At 38.6% G+C, this 24,218-nt stretch overlaps 1 protein-coding gene across 3 annotated transcripts in view; it reads left to right on the forward strand.

The window, feature by feature from the left end:
* Positions 1-24,218, forward strand: part of VWC2L (von Willebrand factor C domain containing 2 like) — a 125,432-nt gene that overhangs the window by 71,584 nt on the left and 29,630 nt on the right. The window contains exon 4 of one of the 3 annotated variants that reach the window (XR_011849422.1): positions 16,112-16,207. The exons of the other annotated variants lie outside the window; for them this stretch is intronic. The gene's annotated coding sequence lies outside the window, so the exon portion shown is untranslated. The remainder of the gene's footprint in view (positions 1-16,111; positions 16,208-24,218) is intronic. 3 annotated transcript variants of the gene reach the window in all.

The raw sequence follows: 24,218 nt of genomic DNA on the forward strand, positions 1-24,218 counted from the left end.
AAAACCTGAAGTTTTCAGGTAGAATAGTAATTTACTACATTAATAATATATACAGTGGGGCAGATTTATCAAGCAGTCTGAAAGTCAGAATATCTCCAGTTGCCCATGGCAACCAATCACAGCTCAGCTTTCATTTCACCAGTGCTCATGAATATTTTAAAGGGGAGCTGTGATTGGTTGCCATGGGCAACTGGAAATATTCTGACTTTCAGACTGCTTGATAAATCTGCCCCAGTGTATTTATGATTCATTTAATGTGCTTATATATATTAAAGTGACCCCAAACCTTTGAGCGGTAGTGTAGATATAAAAGATTAAGACATGGATATCACCACCATAGGCCTAGGCATTGTGGATAGAAGAGCTTGCCATTAGAGATGAGGAAATAGTTTTGTCGATTCGTAAATTCGGTACAATTCTGCCATTTTTCAGGCACTGAATCAGACCAGAAAATTTTTTTACGTTTGGCTGCAGAGGAGTCTTTCAAAATGAGTATTCATCACATGGATAAGAGAGGGGGAATGGGTGAAGAAAAATTTAAAATCTGTAAAAAAAATTAGGGCTAGAGGGGGTTTATAACAATTTTATGGACAATTGCAAAAACACTGGGGTCGACCATTTCAGCTTTGGTGAAGCTTTCATCTCTACTTGCCATATTGTTAGAATTCTCACCTGTAATAGATGGTGGGAAGGGAGTAATGCTACATATTCACGTAAGTCAGATACTATGTTGTGCAAAATCTTTAGACAAAATACTTTAGATTAAAACTTAAGCTTCTCTCGAGAATCAATTGTAAATAACAAGAATGAGTGAAGAAAATCCCCTACTAACCGCTTCCTACCCTAAAGGCATGGAAAGATACAAGGCCAATCCTTTACATGACAACACAAGTCTAATGTAATGATGGTCCCAGCTATCTCTGCTGCTCCTGTCTGCTCTTCATATGTAAACAAGCCCAAAGATGCTAAGTGTGATAAATCTGTCCCCAAGCAAAGAACATCATTCCACAATCTATCTGAACAGCCTAAACCAACAATCATTTCTTGCAAATTATAGCTGTAAAACCTTTGGAGTGACTCTCGCCCGCACGTCCAGCTGCGCTTCTAAATCTCCCTGTAAAAGTAGAAATTGATTTTGCCTTTCTTTATGCCAGCCTTAATTCTGACACGCTCTCTGTGGGTAGGCGGATAAATGCAGAAATGTCCAGATTTACTGATTGTCTCACTAGCAGGATCTATTTGTCTGAATTTTGTCATGTATTTTGAGTGACATTCCTAAATGGGAGCGGGCTGTCTGAATCATTCCCTATGATTTCACAGACGCTCTCACCTGGCATAGGAAGATCTAGTCTTCGGAAATATGGAGAAGGAAAATATGAAGATATAATTACAGCCTTTGCAACTCAGGGCACTTCACAGACCATTGTGTGTATTCAGCAATGAGGTTTTATGTGGGAAGGCTTTAAAGGAAATTGCAACGACTAAATTATATTTTTTTTTTAGCTAAAGTCCCCAAACTAGCAGCTACACATTAAAGATTTCAAAATTGAAAACAAGGCACAGAAAAACATCCAACATATAAAACACATAAAAAAAGTAGAAAGTAGAAAACTTGTTCTTGTGTATATACATTATTTAGATTATTTACATTACTATTATGTAAATGGTTTTACTTGTATACCTTAGGGCAGCGGTTCTCAACCTGTGGGTCGCGACCCCGGCGTGGGTCGAACGACCAAAACACAGGGGTTGCCTAAAGCCATGGGAGCCACGATTTTATAGCATTTTTTGGCGCAAATACAATATTTTTGTACATGGTTTGGGGTCACCACAACATGAGGAACTGCATTGCGGGGTCACAGCATTAGAAAGGTTGAGAACCACTGCCCTAGGGGTTGATCACACATTGCGGTTTTCTTGTGGTTTAACCCCCTAAGGAAGCAGCCATTTTGTAGCTTAAAGGAAATCTACCACATGGGTGCAGTGCTTCTAAACCAAGTACACTTACATGCTGGGCTGGTCCTCCTGAAACAAAATCTGATCTTCTTTTTGTTTCTAACTGCTTGAGTTTTTGAGAAAACAATCTTTTAAAATTATGCAAATGAGACTCCGGGGCTCCTGATTTCATCACAGAAATCTTGTCTGGGTCCATTGTGTGTTAAATATTCACACCTCCATTCAGTGTTTATGCCCGCCTCTGCCCTCCCCACCCAGAGTGATGAAATGAGGTGTGAATAATTATCAGATGAGCCAGAAGAGGTTTCTGTGACAGACAGGAGCCACTGAGGCTCTTTTGAATAATTTTAAAATATGGTTTTCTCAAAAATGAAGCCAAAAGGAAGCAAAAAGAGTAACGGATCCTGTTACATGGTGTGTGGTGTGTGCCTCCTGAAAGTGCACTTGAATAAGTAGCATTGCATCCATGTGGAAGATTCCCTTTAAGACTCGGCCCCATTATTTGGATTCTGCCTTGTGTCGCTTTATATGGTTGTAACTTTTAAAAACTGTTACTTATCAAAGCGATTCTGAGATTGTTTTTTTTCACCACACGTTGTACTTCATTTTAGTGGTAAATGTTGTCTGATAAGTTTGCCGTTTATTTACAAAAAAAAGAAAACATAATTTTTTTGAAAAATTTGCCATTTTAGAAATTTTAAATCATAGTGTTTTCACACAGATAGATTTACCACCTAAATAACTTTCCTGAATAACATTTCCATATGTCTACTTTACACCCGTGATCGTAGCCCACTCTGACTGCGGGTGTTACACAGGGGTGTCGGCTGTTAGTTACAGCTGGCGCCCTGTGTATCCCGGAGCTGTTTTGGCTCAGATCTTGAGCTGAACCTAAATTAGCTCAGCGTCCGACTTTAACCCCTTCCCGACGCGCGCCGTACTAGTACGGCGCGCGCCGGGTCCCGGTGCATGGAGAGGGCTCGCGGGCCGAGCCCTCTCCATAGCCGGTAAGTCTTTGCTGCATATTGCAGCAAAGGCTTACCAGTAACACCCGCGATCGCCGCCGGCAATGCGGATCTTCGCTCCCCGATGACGTCACGGGGAGCGGTGATCCGTTGCCATGACATCATCGGGCCTCACGAAGGCCCGAAGCTGTCTCGTTTTAACCCATTCATTACAATGTGCTATCAGCACATTGTAATGAATGAGGAGTAAAATCCCCATATACTGCCATATTGCAGTATGGCAGTATATGGTAGGATCGATCAGACAACCTAGGGTTAAAGTACCCTAGGGAGTCTGAAAAATAGTTAAAGTAAAAGTAAAAAAAAGTTAAAAAAAAAAAATTATATTAAAAAAACCTAAAAATTCAAATCACCCCCCTTTCCCTAGAACTGATATTAATATTAATAAACAGTAAAAATCATAAACACATTAGGTATCACCGCGTCCGAAAATGTCCGATCTATCAAAATATAATAACGGTTTTTCACTGCGTTTAACCCCGTAACGGAAAATAGCGTCCAAAGTCAAAAATGACATTTTTTTGCCATTTTGGAAAATATAAAAAAATTAATAAAAAGTGATCAAAAGGTAGCACAGTCCTAACAATGATAGCAATGAAAACGCCATCAAAAGTCGCAAAAAATGACACCACCCACAGCTCCGTACACCAAAGTATGAAAAAGTTATTAGCGCCAGAAGATGGCAAAATAAAAAAAAAAAATTTTGTACAGGAGGTTTTAATTTTTTTAAATGTATGAAAACATTATAAAACCTGTACAAATGTGGTATCCCTGTGATCGTAGCAACCCAAAGAATAAAGTAGACATGTCATTTGGGGCGCTCAGTGAAAGCTGTAAAATCCTAGCCCACAAGAAAACGTCGCAAATGTGTTTTTTCACCATTTTCACTGCATTTGGAATTTTTTTCCCGCATCCCAGTACGCGCCATGGAATATTGAATACTGTCACTACGAAGTGCAATTTGTTACGCAGAAAATAAGCCATAACACAGCTCTTTATGTGGAAAAATAAAAAAGTTATAGATTTTTGAAGGTGGGGTGTGAAAAATGGAAGTGAAAAAACTAAAAAAGGCCAAGTCGTTAAGGGGTTAAGTCCGATATATCGGACGCTGAGCGCTAAGGGGTTAATTATATTATGTGTTATTTACCTGCTTTTGTTATGAATGTGTAAAACCCCTTGACAAACAACTGTATTGTATATGGCATGTTCCACGCTCCAAATTCTTTTTCCAATCTAGTATTTCTTTATGTAAAAGTTAGGTTAATAATACCAGGGGTGTGGCCTTGTACCAGAAGTATGGCCACCCGACCTGATTTATACACTCTCGTCTACAGTGGATATAAGGAACAGTGCTGGGAAGCATAAAAATACAGCCAGTGCACCATTGGACATAGCAACATCACTGATGCATCTGCATAATGATACAAATATAACTTTTTTCTAAAATAACAAATCATTTAGAAAAAGGAAAAGGTATGTGTAGAAAATGTATAATGTGACCATACTATTTTTGGTTTACCATTGTTTGGGTTAACTTTTTGAGTTTTTGGACTCCCTTTAACTTTTTCTAAAAGGGGAATACAAAAAAAAACCATATCCACAGTCCATTCAGTTGTGGGAATAGCAGAATTACCTAACCAAATTGGCTGACCCCCTCAAGAGGCTAATATTTTTGTTAAACTAGTCTATTAATAATGCTTGACCTGTATGACTTCAATAACCTATATTTTTAGTTTTGTGTAAATGTCACTATCACACACATAGGGAAGTCATTAGGTCATGAATAATCAGCACAGGTGAACATTCTACTCTGTCCTTATATGACTTCTTAGATCTTTTAAAATATCTTTCTACTGGATGTGGCCTTCACATTTCAATATATTGACTTGAGCCCTTCACATTCAGCCTTGTCCTTTCTAACTGACCTGCTGGTGATGCTTCACTAATGTATCGGAATAACAATAATAACGCAAATTCCATCCCTAACCAGTACAAAGCAGGGCATGAACAATGTAGACGCTTTGACGGCCATCTTTGTGCAAATATTAAAATTTGACAACTCTCAGGCAGCATTGTAAAGGTGAAGCTTTAAAAGCTAGCCACTAAGAAGAAATTACATAATAGTTAAGGAATGTTCTTCAAATCTTAAGGCTAAAAGGATTCAAGGGCTGAGGTGGTACATAAACTTCATTTTCTGAGTCGTTACAATAAACTTGTGAAGATTTTGAGTCATCTGAGATCACACTCTGATCCTGTCTATGAGCGGTGAAAGCTGCAGGCCATGGTACTCCTTGGAAGTGATGAGAGGACGTGCACTCTCCTGAGAAATGCCATTTCAAGTTTTGCCGGCTGCAACACATAGATGTGTCAGGGAGTGTTAAGAGTTTTCTGTCTCTAAACTCAGACTTGCCTTTCACCATTAAAGTCATGAATCAATTCTTTCTTATGATGTTTTGCTTTGGCAAGCTTGGTGTTGAGCTTTAGGCGCTTATTGGTTAGTTTCAATGTGAATTAAGGTCATCTCCCACTAGCTCTTGACGATGCAGCTCTTTTGTAATGAACAATGATTTGGCCTAGACCTTTTTATTGCAAGCATGTATAATGGAAGCCACAAATCTAGGTCTTGAAACAAATGTAGATTGATTTTGGAACAGTAGGAGGTTGCACGTTATTACGTTCACAGTAGCAGAGATTTATAATGATTCGAGCAGAGAGACAGGCAGGGGAGCTACTGTGCCAGAAGACAACTAGGAAGAAGTATGTTGGTGCATGATGGTACAGTAGGTTGCCTTAATATGTAGTCAACACACTGTGGGGCTTGTAAAGTACAGTTTTATAAAGGGTTTAGGGGTTTCAGACCTTTAAACACTACTGTAAAAGTATTTTCACTTTTAATCTTTTTTGTTGATGGTAATTCTTTTACATTGTAGCTTTTTGCTTGGACCAGACTTAGTATGTGCTTAACTAGACTACTAGAGGCTACTACAGGAAATAGCAGCACACAGGTGGAGATTTACTATGAAGAAACTTGTATTCATAGAACACAAGTAGAAAGCCCCAGCACATCTTTTGAAATTAAATTTCTTCTTTTATTGCATTTTCATTAAAACTCATTCACAAAGAAATCACGAGGTGAACACAAGGCAAGCATTGCCTACTCATTTCGGAAAGCTTGTCTTTCCTTAAACATGGCATATTTACAAATGACAAAACACACACATTTATAAAACCAAATAGCCACCTTGGTGCTGACATCACATCCTAAAAAAAGAGAGGTTACAAATCACTGTCATATTTATCCTAAAAGAACTTATAATTGTTATATTTAGCAAAGATCCCAAATATTGTATTGCTTATGAACAAAGAGGGGTTCTGAACCATGTTTAAAAATTTACCATCATGACGTCATGATATATGCTAGATCATTTTTTAAACTTAACCAATTGTGGTGCCGGGTATTTGTAATGTACTATGATTTACTAAGCCTTTTCTACAGGAGAAGGAATACAAATCTCCCCATCCCTGCCCCATTTACTATGGGAAATCTCCTCTAGGTCAGAGCTGGTCTAAACAGGTTTGACCTGGAGGAGACTGTGTTGGGATCTACTAAGAAGCTGGAGACTCTTTGTAGATTCGGGGTGCCATCGGGGGGAAAGTTTTATGTTTTCTTAATAAATGAGGTCCCAAATGAGGTCAATGGGTTATTTGGGAAGAGGCTGCCTTATAAATTCCCATTACATTGCAGGTAACCTAAAAATAGGCCTCTTTGTCACATATGGCAAATCCCAACACTATAATGGAGAGACATTTTAATTTTACCATGTACACACTAAATTATGATCTAGGGAACAAACAATATTTTTTTTTCTCTATTCTACACCAGTTATATGTGTTAATAAAACTTCCTTCACACCCTCAGACTGATAAAGAAACAGTTATAGGGGGGCTGAAAAAACTGACACTTAAAATAGTAGTTTCTGGGGCATTCTTGTTGCTACTAAATTGAACAATCCCAAAGGCAAATCTGAAAATATCCTTTACCTTTCTGGACACATTTACCGTCAGCCATTCAGTCGCTTTATATCCCGTTTAGATGATTTTAATATTCAGTGTGTACAGTATATACCTATGATGCTCATTATGTGTGCCTGATGAGCGGTAATTTTATAGGCACAATTGACTACCATCAATGTTGTTAATAGTTGAGCCATTGAAATTTTTCATTTAGAGGTGGTCAATTTATAACCAAATGATCACAAGACCAGTGGTCAAGTGTTCCCGGTTTTAAAGGATGTGGTTTATAGAGTTAGTAAACCTCAGTTAATCTAGTGATCTTGTCGGCAAGCGAGAATTTATTTATTTATTATGTTTGCCAGATACCCCCTAGTTCAGTGGTGGCGAACATATGGCACTGGTGCCAGAGGCGGCACTCAGAGCCCTTTCTGTGGGAACCCGGGCCATCGCCCCAGCACACCAGACAGGATTCAAAGAATCTTCCTCCAGTTCCAAGCAACTTAAAATATGCTGCTTATAGTCATATTTTAATCCCTACTTCGCTACTTGGGACTTTAGGAAGAGGGAGAATGAGTAGACAGGTCCGAATTATCTTTGGAGGACCTCCTGCCGGCCCCACAATTCTCTGTGTACAGAGGGATACTGGAAAGAAGCTAAAATTATGAAAATTTTCCATTTTTCTACTGTGTTGCTGTCCTCAGGGGACGAATATGAAGCTGTTGAACAGGGAGCAAAAAGTTACTGCTTTAATTTTTGGTTGGCACCTGACGATAAATGAGGTTTTGGGTTCAGTTTGGGCACTCGGCCGCTAAAAGGTTCACCATAACTGCCCTAGTTTTATTCAGAAAGGGTAACATAATATCCTACATACATTCTAGTTTGATAAATAGGCAAAAGACCAGTAAGATACCATTAATGACCTCATAGTAGTTATAGTTCGTGAAAAATCCTAAAGCACTGATGTCAAATCACATGAGTTAAATAGAAATCTACAAATGAAGCAGAAAGGGCATCCATCAAGTATAATTAGACATTGAGCGTGAGGACAGACTGCGCTTACTAGAATCCTAAGACTCCCCCCTTGTCCTCAGTTTATTGTCCTATATTTGTCCCCGATGATGAAATATTGCTCATTCTACTCTACAAGCCTAAGTGCAGTTCTGTTATGCCTCTTTTCAAACATCATATAATTATTATTATTTTCATTTATATTTATTAAATTATCAAAAAACTGCCAATGGGAAAATCTGACCTGCAATAATCAGGAGAAACTTATTTTACCATCATTAGCTCACGGCAGTCAACTTCATCTTTAATTCCACAAAGATCTATTAAAAGAAATGACATCACCTTACTGAATTAATAATATTGATTTCATAGGAACAGGCATAAATCATTGTGCTAATAATAATGCAAAGACCTGTAAAATGTTGGGAAAATGGTTACTTCCCACCAGTGCTCTTCTTTTCTTCCTGTAATTCAGAAAGTCACCGGTGGACAGATCTGCAGTGACCGCAAATAGTACATTCACCTTATATTGAGCCACAGTTTCTAATGTTAACACTTTGCTACCTAAGAACACATTACTTGTTCATTGCAAGAACAAATACTCGATCTCCCAAGTTATAAATGACTTTCTAGATTGCCATACTATAATACACTGAATGATTTAATGTCAAGTACTAGTGTCAGAATGGCAGTACTCTCTTTTTATATAAAACTCCCATGTCCTTGACTTGGGTCATCTTCATTTACAAACAATGGGCCAGATTTATCGAAAGTGCAAACTGCACATTGCCTCTGTCTATCAACTTAGTTAAAATGACAACCAAATCAATGAGGATTTATAAAGAAATGTATTTAATATATTGTGTAATTTAATATCTAATACAACACTCAGTGTTCGCCTAATTATGGTTTAATGCTGTAAAATGTATTTTATGCTTCTTTATGGCTTTTATAATGGGTCCCCCGAGATCAGCTTATCATGATGGTCCCGCTGCTGGGAGCTGTTAACAAAGCTGTAAATGAAGGTTTGAAGAGTGACTATTGAAGTACAGAAAATCTAAGGATATTAGTTCTGTAAAATCTGGAGTTATTAGTGAACCCTTTGTTAATGCCTCGTTGCAATGATCAGTGATAATCGCACACCACACATGTACAGACATATGAAGGCTTCGTGATAAACCATACTATGATTGACACCTGCATGCATTATATTCAGATCTAACTTGACAAAGGTTGTGATAACCGAAATGTCATATTTTTTTCTCATCTGCTAAATCTTATACAAAATAATGCGGTTGAATTTATTAGGAGGCTAATTGTTGTGTTATGCTTGAGTAAAATAAGAAAATAAACTAAATCTACACTAGTGTGTGCTGTACCTTTGTACTAATAAAGGGGTGTTCCCATTACAGTAAATTAATGTTACTGTTAGTATTATAAAAAGTTATACAATTTTCCAATATGCTTTCTGTATCAATTCCTCACAGTTTTCTAGATCTCTGCTTGCTGTCCTTCTATAGAAAGCTTCTAAGTCTACATCCAGTGGAAAGAAATTTGACCATGGTCAAGCAGAAGCACTGCTCCTTATATCAGACAGCTCTGATTACTCTCTGTGTTATAACGAGCCGTGCACCTGTGTGACCATTTCTGTCCACTGGATGTAGACTTAGAAGCTTTCTATAGAAGAACAGCAAGCAGAAAATTAGAAAACTGTGAGGAATTGGTACAGAAAGTATATTGGAAAAATCTTTTTATCATAAATACAATAAAATTAAGTTGCTGAAATGGGAACACCCCTTTAACCTCTCTGGCTCTAGTGACCGACAATTTTAGCGAAGTTTCGTATGCGGTGGTTTAAGGGCCATAAACTTTTTTATGTGTGCTACCTTAGCATTTTATGCAGTTTTTATTTTCACGACACATAGAGCTAGATAAAACGTAATAAAATTTTACAGATTTTTTTTTCATTTTTAGTTTTATTGGGGGTTACAAGTGAAAGGCTTTTTTTGAAATTTATAGTACATATTTCTTTTTTCATTTTCAAATTACCGTATATTGCGGCGTATAATACGACTTTTGAAGATAGAAAAATCTTCTGTCTTCTCTGGGGTCGTCTTATACGCCGGTAATCCCGACCGACAGCCGTGTATTCACGGCAGCGGTCGGGTCCCGGTGCATGGAGAAGGCTCACACGCTGAGCCCTCTCCATAGCCGGTAAGTCTTTGCTGCATATTGCAGCAAAGGCTTACCGGTAACACCCGCGATCGGTGCTAGCACCGATCGCGGGTGTTTTCACAGCATGCGCTGCCGGCAAGCTGCCGGCTGCCTCAAATAGATAGCGGCGCATGGGCGCCGCCATCTTACCTGGGATCGCCGCTCCCCGGGGGCGGCGATCCGACTCCATGGTAGCCTCGGGTCTTCCGAAGACCCGAGGCTATTCCGTTTTAACCCCTTCATCACAATGTGCTGATAGCACATTGTAATGAATGAGGAAAATCCCCATATACTGCCATACTGTAGTATGGCAGTATATGGTAGGATCGATCAGACAACCTAGGGTTAAAGTACCCTAGGGAGTCTGAAAAATAGTATAAATTAAAAAAAAAAAAAAAAATTATAATAAAAAACCCTAAAATTTCAAATCACCCCCCTTTCCCTAGAACTGACATAAATATAAATAAACAGTAAAAATCATAAACACATTAGGTATCGATGCGTCCGAAAATGCCCAATCTATCAAAATATGATAACGGTTTTTCAATGCGTTTAACCCCCGTAACGGAAAATAGCGCCCAAATTCGAAAATGGCACTTTTTTGCCATTTTGAAAAATATAAAAAAAATCTATAAAAAGTGATCAAAAGGTCGTACAGTCCTAAAAATGATATCATTGAAAATATTATCTAATTTCGCAAAAAATTACACCACCCACAGCTCCGTACACCAAAGTATAAAAAAGTTATTAGCGCCAGACGTTGGCAAAATCAAAAAAATAATTTTTGAACAGGAGGTTATTATTTTTGTAAATGTATGAAAACATTATAAAACCTTTATAAATTTGGTATCCACGTAATCGTACCAACCCAAAGAATAAAGTAGACATGTCATTTGGGGAGCTCAGTGAAAGACGTAATATCCAAACCCACAAGAAAATGGCGCAAATGGGTTTTTTCACCATTTTCATTGCATTTGGATTTTTTTTTCCCGCTTCTGAGTACATGGCATGGAATATTTAATAAAATAAAAATTTAAGTTACAGTATGGTAACATTTACAGTAAAATGGACGATGGTAATGTTGTTGTTGTATGCCTTATGTTTATGAGCGACAGTTTTCCTGCTATATACCTGAATGTCATAAGAATTTAAATTAAAAAAAGGACCATGTTAAATTTAAATCTGTTTTTTTTTTTAATTTTTACCAGTGTTTTGTATGCGTTGGAAAAGGGGTAGTCTTATACGGCGAATATATCTTAAACTCTATATTTTAAAGAGGAAAGTAGGGGGGTCGTCTTATACACCAGGTCGTCTTATACGCCGGAATATACGGTAACTCGAAATAAACATTATTAATGAATTCCTTATTTAGTTTCAGTAGTTTTGATATACAATGGGGCTTATTTACAAAGGGTCAGCGGATCGCACTTTCATGGGATTTTAGACATTTTCATGATTTGCGCCACTGTTACAGGTATTTAACTGGTGATTGTGTCGCATGTGATCAGATTGTGGCGCAATTGCGATGCCTTTCATGCAACAGATATCGGGGGGGGGGGGGCAGCTGGAGAACCAGTTACAGAGGGAAACGACCACCTGTGACTGCAGATATTGATCCAGGCTGGACTGGGTCTCATAAGACCCAGCAGCTCTGATTAAGCCCTTTAGACCCAGTGTGGTCATGTGCCGGCTCTGCTCCTCTCTGCATCTGTGAGGAGTGGAGAAGGGAGAAGCGGTAATAAACCACATCTCCCTTCGGTCTCCGGGTCTCTCAGCCAGTGCGGGAGCAGTAGAAAAACTGCAGCAATGTCTAAAAATGTTGCTGCAGACTCTGGACCTGCGCCCAATGACGTCTAAAGTCAACGGGCAGCCAGTGAGGAGTTAGGCTGTACTGAGAATCCTACACAAGCACCAACTCATTTCTACGCTTGTGCGATTCCTCCATCCTTGAATTTGCCAAATATCCGTTCATTATCTGAATAAAAACTTTTTGACAAAAACTTAAAGAGAACCTGTCATCAAGTGTTGGCCTATTAACCTGATGACAGATTCCTATAACTTACAACAGCCAGAAAAGCAAACCAAAAATCCTATGCACTGTTTAGTGGAAACATTTGGAAATGTACCTGGCTTATTGCCAACAAAGAACCAAGTCATGGAGGTGATTCACAGAATGTCCAAGTCATGGAGTCATCCTCTGAATTCTTCCTCACATCTCCGACCTCTCCCCCCTTTTCTAGTGAGGTAGTTCAAATCTAGCACTGAGCAGTGGAGTACAACTTGGTGTATGTGCAGTGTAGGGGTCTTTTTGTAGAAAACATGTTTAATTTCTGGATGTTGTATCAGGTGGATATGTCAATACCTGATGACAGATTCCCTTTAAAACAGTAGAAAAACAAGTTAAATAAGCTAAAGATTGAAAAAATGAAAGGAACCTAAAAGCAAGGCTTTTCTGTAAAAGAGGATGAAATTGCTTAAAATCTTGATTGCAATAAACAATAAAATATTAACACCACACAATTAATATAACTAAAATGTCAGTCTAAGAGGTGCAAATAAACTGTATAAACGTCAAAATCATATAAAAATTAAAACTTTAATTCAAAAATACTAAACTCTGCAGTGCTACAAGTTCTTCCTAACCTCGTAGTCAGAATATATCTGTCTACTGAACCCAAGTATCTATCTATTATCAATCCAATCACCTAATAATTTTAGTATTAGCCATTAACTACCCACTATAACAAAACCCCATATCACAAATCATCTAAACAATCCTAAAATATTTGTCTTGTGGGCGTAATGGGATAAAATGTTTTAGAACTAGATAAATAATGGCAACTGTCATATCTTTATTGAAAATATTTCACATAAAGATCAAAATATAAAATACAATATTTTACTTGAAAATTTCCAGAGAGGAAAAGTAAACAGTACTTGAAATAAAGAAATGTAAAACGCACAGCAATTAAATATTTCCATAGCAACAAAAAAAACCCATCTAAAATGACATTTTCCAATAACCCCGAATTGTTATGATATTACAGCTTACTACATGAAGTAGATATGGACTAAAGCTGAACATACATTGGAATCTGAATCTAATGATATCTATGGAAATATAGATGGAATAATAAAAAATGCAAATCAATCTGGAATCAGGACTCTCCTTCAAGCACATTGGATATTTCAAAAAGAGTGGTGCTTTAAGAGCTATGAGAAATCTACCATCTTGCAAATGGCTTTCTTTACTGTCCTGTATTCTTACACAGCTGTAAGCGTTAACCCTTTCTGCTCTCCTTGGGTACGTATGCTATGAACATTATTTTCAAAGATCAAGCTGACAGTAAAGCCTCCGTGGACACACACTGAACAGGCTAAATAAGTATCTCTATGAGAGGCAGTAGTGTTTTTTTTTTCCATTTACACTGCCAATGTGAGGACGTGAGGCCGCACATTTGTGAGCAGATATATGTCCCCATAGACCCCTTTGGTGCCCAGCCGTGGTATGGTACGCACACACATGTCCCACCATACCATACCGCGCATGGGAAAACGATCATGCTCTCTCTCTTCTTGTGTTGTCAAGAGTAGCTAGCAGCATGCTATTAGTTATTTTATTCTTATATAATATTAAAGTTTTTATACCACTATAGCACTCAGCATTAATATTAGCCATGTGGTAGCCATGATCTGACGCTCTGTTTTTTCCCTGGTGAATCTCTCACCCCTAACCCTAGTGTGGAAGCAATCATACCTGCCAATGTAGCCATCTGCATCCCACATGTCCTGCATTGCCAGATCAACCAGGTAGGGGCACACCAGCCCCAACAGAAGAAGGCCCCGCTCTCTCCATGTCACACTGGTGAGCCATTGTGCAGAGTAGCCTACAGACTCCTCCTCCTCCTTGTAATAAAGGATTATATTGTCATTTCTTTGTGTGGGTGTTCTATTAGAATTAGTGAGTTATAGTGCAGATTGTACATTATGTCATAAATGCACCAGCATGTTGTTATAGAGCATAAAGAGCTGAACAGTTTGTACATAGTGTAGTGTCCTCTTTGCAGGCTGCATGTTACAGAGCAGGGAAAGCATGCAGATTGTACATAGTGTCCTAAATGTACCTGTATGTTATAGAGCAGGAGGAGCTGAGCAGATTGTACACAGTGTCCTATCTGCAGGCAGCATGTTATAGAGCAGGGAAAGCCGAGAAGATTGTACAGATTTTATATAATGTCCCATATGTACCAGTATGTTATAGAGCAGCAGGAGCTGAGGAGATTTTACATAGTGTCCTATTTGCAAGCAGCATGTTATAGAGCAGGAGCTACTGAACAGAATGTACATAGTGTCCTACCTGCAGGCAACATGTTATCATTATACATTTTTGTGGAAAAGATTCTAGGTTATAGATGAGGAAGAGTTGAACAAACTGTACATAGTGTCCCATCTGTAGGCAGTATGTTTTAGATAAGGAAGAGCTGAGCAGATTTTACAAAGTGTCCTAACTGCAGGCAGCATGTTACAGAGCAGGAGGAACTGAACAGTTTGTACATAGTGTCCTATCTGCTATCGTTATACATTTTTGTGGAAAAGGTTCTGTATAGACCATCATTCATTTATTTATATCTCTTTCTATCCTTCAAACCAGCTATCTTTACTTTTTGACATAAAATAGCAAAAATTATACGTTTCTAAATGTAATTGATTATATTCCCACAAGCTGGTATAAAATCTGCTCAGCTCCTATTGGTCTAACCGCATCTTCAAGGAGAGTTTTTTCCCCTGTTAACAAAATAAGATTGTTGGGCTCTGACCGCTCACAAAATTGGGGATCCTAAAGTCCCTATGTAAGTTCAGTTGTGGTATACTGTGTAAATTGAACTTTTTCAAGTACTAAAACTCCTTAAAAAGTTTTAAAACTTTACATTAATTATATCCATGTTTATAGCTAGCACAGGCCTTTAAGGTATGTTTTCCAGCTCCAGCTAATTGTTATGGCACAGCCTGTATGCGATTCCTCCAGAGTGTGATAAACCTTTACTGCAGTGTGAGAACTCAATTCCCTTAGCATAAATATAATTTTATGAAGACACTAGAAATCCTGGTGTACAGAAGGAATGAAGAAGTGGAAACTACCTGCAGGTCAAATATCATGTGTGAAGGAGCTCTCCACTTATGACCTTGCCAGTTCTTTGAAAGCTCCATAGGACGTGGCCGGGGACACAAAATTTTGAGTAACAGAAATGAAATATTCTCCTTTCAGAAATCTTTCTGCGTTTTAAGACAATGGACATTACAAATCTTATTGTGTCACTGCCAGACGTGTTTTATAAGAATGAACAGAAGGACATAGGGCACACTTACGCCACACACATACATTACATACATTATATGAGACTAATAGATGAGACAAATGGTTTCTTGATTCAAGGATCATTCAATACTCATTCTAATCTACACATCTACAGATTAAAGGGTTTTTCCATGGGACTAAAGTTAAGCCCTATCCACGGGATAAGGCCTAACTTGCTGATCAGTGGGGGTCTCAGTGCTAAGACCACCCCCCCCCCCCAGATCGTGAAAATGAGGGGACCATCGGACCCCTCGTTGCTCCATCGGAGTAATGAAGCAGACGGACGTGCATGACCGTTCTGCTCCATTAATCTCTATGGAGCTGGCTGAGATCGCTTTACATATCATAACAATTTTTACATTGTGTTTTCATAAAATGTGAGACTTTAACTTGATTGGATAGTTTTATTTATTACATATAAAAACTTATAATAAACATACATATAATAAACTTTTTTGCCATATTTCTGATTAAAATAGTAACTTTAACCAAAATATGCTATAAATATCTACAGCATTATTTCATCACCTTTTCCCAGGTTCAGCTACAGATGCCGAGGGTGCATGTACTTCTGCAAAGTGAAAGTCTTTCCTGCAACTTCTTCTGCATTCTGCCTTTAACTGACAGGCTAAAGGTGGGCAAACATCACCTGCCTATATCTTCTGAAGCCTTGCACCTAGAAACAAAATTCTGATGTCATATTAAGCAGGACAGGCTCCCCTTTAATATGATATAGGGATTGTATGGCTTAACAGAACTGGAGATGTTGTTTAGTCTTAAAGTTACAATCGGAAATAGAAAGCTGTACATAATAATCAAATTCTTTTAGTACAACTTTAGGGGTGGATATCTCTGGTTCGGGAGATTCTTAGTTCAATATGACACAATTGTGTTCTAGGTGCCAGGGCTCAGGAGCCATTTGAAGCTGGCCACTGTCATAACGCTTATAAACGTCCTCTCCATGAGGCATGTGCAAATAGGACGTATATAGCCATAAGGCAGTCGTGAAGTGGTTAATTGGAATTAAATAGATTTTTCCTTTTTTCCTGGGTTGCATCTTATAGTACCAAAAAAGGACTGTACTTTTTATACTGGTGTTGTGAAGAGACTATGGGGGAGAAAACTGACGTAGAAGTATTGATAACTCTCCCCCTGTATGTTCATCTGACCGTTGCTGTGTCTTTAGAGAATCCATCACATAAGTCCCCCCCCCCCCCCTAACTTGTTCACATCTTCATTAGGAGAGTCTTTATGGGTTTCTAACTTTAATTAAAAAATACATCGATAAAATTGTCCTGTATCAAAAGTCTGTCTTATCGTAATCAGTTTGTAGATTCTTATAGAACAGAAAAACATAAATCCCAAAGGAACCCAATGATGGAAAATCCCTTCAATTGCTTTCAATTTCCTTATTGCAGTAATGATTTTCAGGATACTTTATTTGTGTGGGATTTTTAGTTTATCCATAGGAAATTGTTCTTCATTTCTAGAAGACGCCAGCAGGGAACTAAAATGTTTTACAATAAAGAATATTGCTTTTACACTAGATTCGTTTCCATCTTTCCATACATCCTGAACTTGTGGTTCCGGTACATCATAGGTTTCCTTCCCTCATCTCCAGTTCATTGAATGTCTCAATACAGGGACAGCTGCTTTTTACAATGGGTGATAGGGATATTTTATAACTTTGTTCTCTTATAAATGCAAAAGTAAATTAAAGTCTCTTATGTACTTAGATTTTTCCCCATTAAACTACTGTTCCCCCTCTCCCCCCCGGTCTGGATGCCCCTGTACCCTCTAAATCTGAGGAGCTTTTTTTATAGGTAAATGTCTGAGATTTTACATAAAAGAGGGAATTGTAGTTGTTTAATGGGTTTAAGATCTTGCGGCAGGGTCCCTTTAGTAGGCTTCTCCAAAAATGTACAAATGCCAACTAGGGACCTACTGCCGTGCATAAGCAGCCTACCCTTCTTTATTTTATTTTATTTATCCTTGTATTATTTTATTACCCTATTTCTAGAAAGTCTCTCCTCTTATGTTTTTACATATTCATTACCAGTATAGTTCATTTTTTGGTATTCTCCAAATATCTTTTATTGCTACTTCCACATCAGTGGAGGCATTTGACTCATGAATTTTTGCATAAGCAGTTTTCTAAATGCCTATTTTGTTTGTAAATAGTTTATCAATACAAGGTCTTAGTGAGATTTGTAGTTAATATTATAAAATTTAGCACTTAAAGAAATTACTAGAAAGGTGAGTTATTGTACATGAAAAAACCCTATTAGGGTTTAAAGAAACCGGTTAAAGGGGTATTCCCATAAAGACAAGATTCTTAAATATACTCAGGATAACAAAATAACAGATTCTCCAATTTAATGCTTCCTTTGCATTGCAAGAGAAGGGGGAGGGGTAGGAGGCAGATAGCACTACAGACACAGGCACTTCCTGGTTCAGCTGTGCTTTTAGCAGTGTGGAGAGGACACAGCAGCAAGCAGCAGCAGCAGCTCTCCAAACAAGATAAGCTCCAGATCCCAGGGGAAGGGGTGACATAGCAGTGCTGACTGTATTTTATCGATTAGATGAGCAGAACTTAGTGTGTTATTGTCTCTTATATCCATCTCATGACTCTGATCTGTTTCATTTCTCTTTTTCTAGGTGTCAGATATAATAATAATAATAATTCTTTATTTATATAGCGCACACAGATTACGCAGCGCTGCACAAAGCATGACAAATTGGTCCCTGTCCCCATGGGGCTCACAATCTAAACAACCTAACAGTATGTTTTGGAGTGTGGGAGGAAACCGGAGTACCTGGAGGAAACCAACACAAACACGGAGAGAACATACAAACTCTTTGTAGAAGTTGACCTGGGTGGGATTTGAACCCAGGACTCCAGTGCTGCAAGGCAGAAGTGCTACTCACTCAGCCACCGTGCCGCCCTAGATATCATTAGAGTGTTAAATGAAAGTGTAGATAAACCTGTACCCTAATAATCTAGACACATTTTCAGCACAGAGCATCTCACAACACTAGAGGGATCATAATGCGTCTGCTTAGAGAGTCCATGCCCATGCTCTGCAATTTTACAATGACCATCACCTAGTTATAAGAGCTAAAACAGCAATAAAACTGAGTAAAATTGCAAATCATCAAAAATGATCTTTATCATGTAAACATGACTAGGGGATTAAAATTTAGGAACTTTCTTTCATGGGAAAACCCCAAGGTTGTAGACAGTTGTGTCAAATCTCTCTTTTTATTATGTATAATAGGCTCTTCTAAATAGGAGGCTTATCATCATTTTTTCAGTTAGAACCAATGGAACACACATAATTTTACTTGATTTTAACATATATTAAAGGAATATTACAAAATCAGACATCTATGGAGGTGGAGGTTGTAGGTCAGTCTTGCATGCGTACAGTCCACACTATCCATTAATATCTTACTCTGAATGGCCCACATTGACTAAAAACAGTGCAAACTGCACTATGTGCTATATGCCTATGTAGCTTGCAGAGGGCGCCAGACTCATGATTTGTGGTGCCTGTTCTTCATTAATCTAGCGCCCCCTGCATTGCTCCTGGACTTTGTTGAATGTAGTGCATGGTCCAACTGAACAGCAGAACACCCATTTAATTGCAGAATTTTGGGTCACGTCGGGTATAGTGCAGCTGCAACACAAATGTATCTCGGACACTGCATAAATACTTGTTAAAGCAGTTAAGTAAATTGGGGCCAATGTGTTTTTGGAACATTTTTCAATTATTTCAAAAAGTCAAGATTTTTTCAATAACAAAATATAATGCTCTAAATATTTCTGCAGGAAATTCATCAAACGGGTACAAATGTGTCACTTACATTTTGCCCTTTACAATTTCAGTGATTGCAGTGGGTCCACCATTCTGTACGTACAACACCTCTCTTACAGTTTTGTTGCTTTTAGCGCGTGTTTACATATTTAAAGTACAAGATTTCAATTTCCCTGCATCGGCCTCCAGAATGATGCTGTGAAATCAGTATTATTTAGAATAATTGCGCTGAAATGCTTCTACAGGAAAAAACAGGAATACACGCGCTTGAAAAGGCTCATTTGTAAACTAGACTGTCTGTGACATAGAATCCAAATGTACCTTATGCCATAAATACTTCCTGAGGGTGTTTATGTAAATTCATATTAAATTCTCTACATGAACGTGCAATCACTGTCTGGAAATAACAAGCAGAGTCTTCGGCAGTAAGCGCGCCACATTTTAAGTCAGATTCGCTGAATGTTATTTAGCTTTTTACTGGAGAGAGTCTAAATTGTAAATTAAATCTGCATAATGAAAACTGCTTTTCTGAAGTCAGGGCAGATGAATATCAGGCAGCAATGACCTTGCATCCCTAGAATTTGCATTTCTACAGCTTAACAGGTCAAAGCAGCCTTCCATGTTGCTTAAGTTACATTAATGTGCAAAATAATATTACTAAAATCTCTCACTATATTCTAGAAGTTTAATTTATTATCTCTAGACAATCCTGTGGCCAAGATGTTACATGCATGCCACTAGTATCACATTCTTGTGACCATGAAAAAGACAAAGAGGCCATACAAAAAGAAGCTCTGTACTTTAACAGCACACAGGGCAAACTTCTCTGTTTTGAAGCTGAGATCTTCAGCTTTTAAATGTCACCAGAAACATGGTTATATCGGGCTTGTAGGCTAGTACAAGTGGATGTGGAGTGCATGGGACTGGGAACACTCTGCCTGGCACATTTACTTTAGCTCCTGGCACCGGCAATAGCAGCATTCTAAGCATTCTATGTATTCTATGCCAGGAACGACCTGGTGTAGAATTCATCTGAAGCCCCATTGTGCCCTAATGTTCTTCTACTGTTCCCTTCTGATTGTATATCCTGATGTGGCACATATATTAATAATAATAATTCCTTTATTTATATAGTGCTCACAGATTACGCAGCGCTGCACAGAACTTGCCAGGTCAATCCCTGTCCCCATGAGGCTCACAATCTAATCAACCTACCACTATTGGGGTGTGGAAGGAAACCAGAGTTACTGACATTTCTGCAATAATTTTTTACTGCACATAACTTTACCCTAATAACCAGGGAGTGTAACTTGAAGCCGTGTGGGTCCAAAGCAAAATCTTTACCTGGCCCCCTATCTATAATATATAATCACAGAACTAAGGAAGTCTCTTCATGTGAGGAGAGACTGCTTGGGTTAAAGGTTGCACATCCTCTTCAAGTTATACCCCTGCAGACTGCGCTTCTAACCATAATACCTACAAAATCTACTTCTCACCTGGGATTCTCAGCCTTTACAATATAGATGTACATTATTGATTCACATCCACTGTCCTTGAAAGGACGAGCTTAAATTTGAAGATTACTAGGATCACTACTAAGCTCCAGCAAGAAAAATCCTTGCATCTCCTTCTTGTACCTTTTTTTCCAACAAAGGAAATGCAGTTGGTTTAAAGATGGCTGAAGGCAAAGCTCATATATATATAAAGGTGTGAAGTATTGCTAGTTCCATGTCCTGGTATAGGCTGTGTCAGTTATCACGAGAAACTTATAGAGTCTGTAAGCTGAACCTTCCATTTATTGTGTAATTTTATATAGTGAATACAATATTTTTGATCTTGTTGACCACATTCGTTCTAAGTATAACAAACCGTTCTAAGTATAACATGAGGCAGATTTATCATCGAAGTATAATCAACAAGCCTTCCACTATATATGTATATAGTATATGTGCTCCATACAAGCAACAAATGAAATATGAAAAAGTGAAAGTCGATTTTAAACAAAATAAGTTGGGTTTGCTTATTGTTTATGTGGTAGTTTTAAAACCATTTAACAAACATATCATAGAAAACCATAGACTTTAAATTTGATTTTGCCTAATATTAAAATAAAACCTGTATGCAATGGATAATTTTCTTGGTTAATCAACTTGATAATACTTTCCAACCATCAAAAATGCATTCAGACATTGAGTACTTTTTGGAAGGACAACTGTCATTTTAAAAGACTGATACCAGTAAACCCAACTAAGAATGTTATGTACAAAGCTTAGTTTCTATCTTCATTTCATAAAACTTTAATCTTGCCTTCTTTTCTCCATGGAGACTAAATAATTAGATGCTAAATAAACCTAAATATCTAGAACCACACAAAATAACAGACAATTACTTCCAAATCAAGGACACTCATGAAACGTCCAGCACATCTCTATAGTGCGCTCACAAGGCAATCCTCAGAGGCTATTTTCTCAAATTAGCAGTGATTGAAAAGAAAACTAACAAAAAAAAAAAGATATAAATGATTCATTTAACAAGATAAAAGACCTAGAAGCCAGAAAGCAAAACTACAGACTCAAACAATAAGCTGAAAATATGCAACACCAATTATACCTATTAATACAAAACAAATAGGAATTATACCTATGTAAATCCACAGTGATACGTTTTTGGCAAGGAAACAAGGTCTCAAAGCTACTAGCTAATAAAAGGGAAGCTAAATGAAAAACCCTGTAAAAATAAAATTCTAAATCCTTCAAAATTTTAGAAGTATTTGTTAAATATTATATATTTTTTTGTATTACCATACCTAAAATCTCTGCTATAAATACACAATTACAAAAATGTACAGTCACTAGGTCTAACAAATGAATCTTTATAAAAATGATATATACAGTATAGACTTGAGTATAAGCAGAGTTTTTCAGCACAAAAATTGTATACTTTATACTTAAGTCTATAAAAAAAATGAACACTGTTTTCACCTATCCGATGCCCCTGGCAGGGCCTCTTCTTGCTTGGGATGATCCGGTGCCTCCGAATGACCTGAAGAGGAGCCAAACGACCCAAAGAGGCACCAGAGCATCCGAAGCGAGAAGAGGACCTGTGGGCGTCGTCGTAAAGGTGAATACAGTGTTAATTGTATAAACTGGGGGGATAGGCTGGCTATGTACTGCAGGGGCTGGCTGGCTATATACTGCAGGGGCTGGCTGGCTATGTACTGCAGGGGCTGGCTGGGTAAATACTGGGGAGATGGGCTGGCTATATACTGCCAGGGATTGCTGTGTACTACAGGGACTGGCAGGCTATATTCCGTGGGGACATGGGCTGGCAGGCTATATACTGGGAGGCAGGGCTTGTAGGCTATATACTGGAGGGGCTGGCAGACTATATACCTGGGGGGCAGGGGCTGACAGGCTATATACTGGGGGGGTTGGGGCTGGCAGGCTATATAGTGGGGGGTACAGGAGCTGGCAGGCTATATACTGGGGCCTGCAGGGGCTGGCAGGCTATATACTGGGGGGCAGGGGCTAGCAGGCTATATACTGAGGGATATGGACTGGTCAGCTTTATACTGGCTGGAGGCTGTGACCAATGCATTTCTCACCCGTGGCTTATACGCGAGGCAATAGGTTTTTCAAGTTTTTTGTGTTAAAATTAGGAGCCTCGGCTTATACTCAGGTTAACTTATACTCGAGTATATATGGTATAATGCATCATATACTGTATTTCATCTCTTAAGGATCAAATAATTAAAGGAAAAAATCACATGAATCGTGAGATTTTATGTCTCTCTTTCTTAGCCAGGTAACCTCCTCATACTCCAGCTAACTTTAGACCCACATCATTATTGAACAGAGAAAATCCAGCTCCAAAGCAACAAGGCAATTTACTGATGTGATCAAAACAAAACAAAACACAATGGGGGTCATTTACTAAGGGCCCGATTCGCGTTTTCCCGACGTGTTACCCGAATATTTCCGATTTGCGCCGCTTGTACATGAATTGCCCCGGGTTTTTGGCGCACGCGATCGGATTGTGGCGCATCGGGGCCGGCATGCGCGCGACAGAAATCGGGGGGGGGGGGCGTGGCCGAACGAAAACCCGACGTATTCGGAAAAACCGCCGCATTTAAAAACCGAAAATGTGTCGCTTGGGGAGCGCTCACCTTCACCTTCTATGGGATGGTGCATTCCGGGGCGTTAAGATTATTTTCGGCGCTGCAGCGCCACCTGGTGGACGGCGGAGGAACTACCATCTTAAATCCCAGCCGGACCCGAATCCTGTGCAGAGAACGCGCCGCTGGATCGCGAATGGGCCGGGTAAGTAAATGTGCCCCAATGTCTAATAAGTAATAGTACTAGAGTGAAGAGACCAATTATACGCTCCCAATATCTGGCCTTACCGCAAGATCTATATCTAGTATTACAATAAAATGCGAAACTTGCTCTCTGCGCTAGTTGGATTTTCAGGACCGAATATCTAATCACTGGACTGAATAGCACACGCAAGTCCAGTGATTAGAGGTTTGGTACGAAAATCCCACAAGCGCATGGTGTGAGTTTCTCAAATATGCGCATAGGCAATTGACAAGAATAAGTTTCTTGGACCCCTTTGCAAACCTGAACATGGTTTCAAAATGTCCAGTAGCTATAGTTCTACAGAAGGTATACATGCATTATGTAAAGAGGTTGCAACAAAAAGGTCTGGATGGTGGAATATCTAGTGAAATACACATTGGATCAAAAAACTAAATAATATACGTGTCAAATATCCCCTTTTTCAACACTGCTGCCGCCCATTGCTGCCTATGGGGAACGTATATCGGCC

This window comes from Engystomops pustulosus, chromosome 8, assembly GCF_040894005.1.
Source record: "Engystomops pustulosus chromosome 8, aEngPut4.maternal, whole genome shotgun sequence".
Lineage (NCBI taxonomy): Eukaryota > Metazoa > Chordata > Amphibia > Anura > Leptodactylidae > Engystomops > Engystomops pustulosus.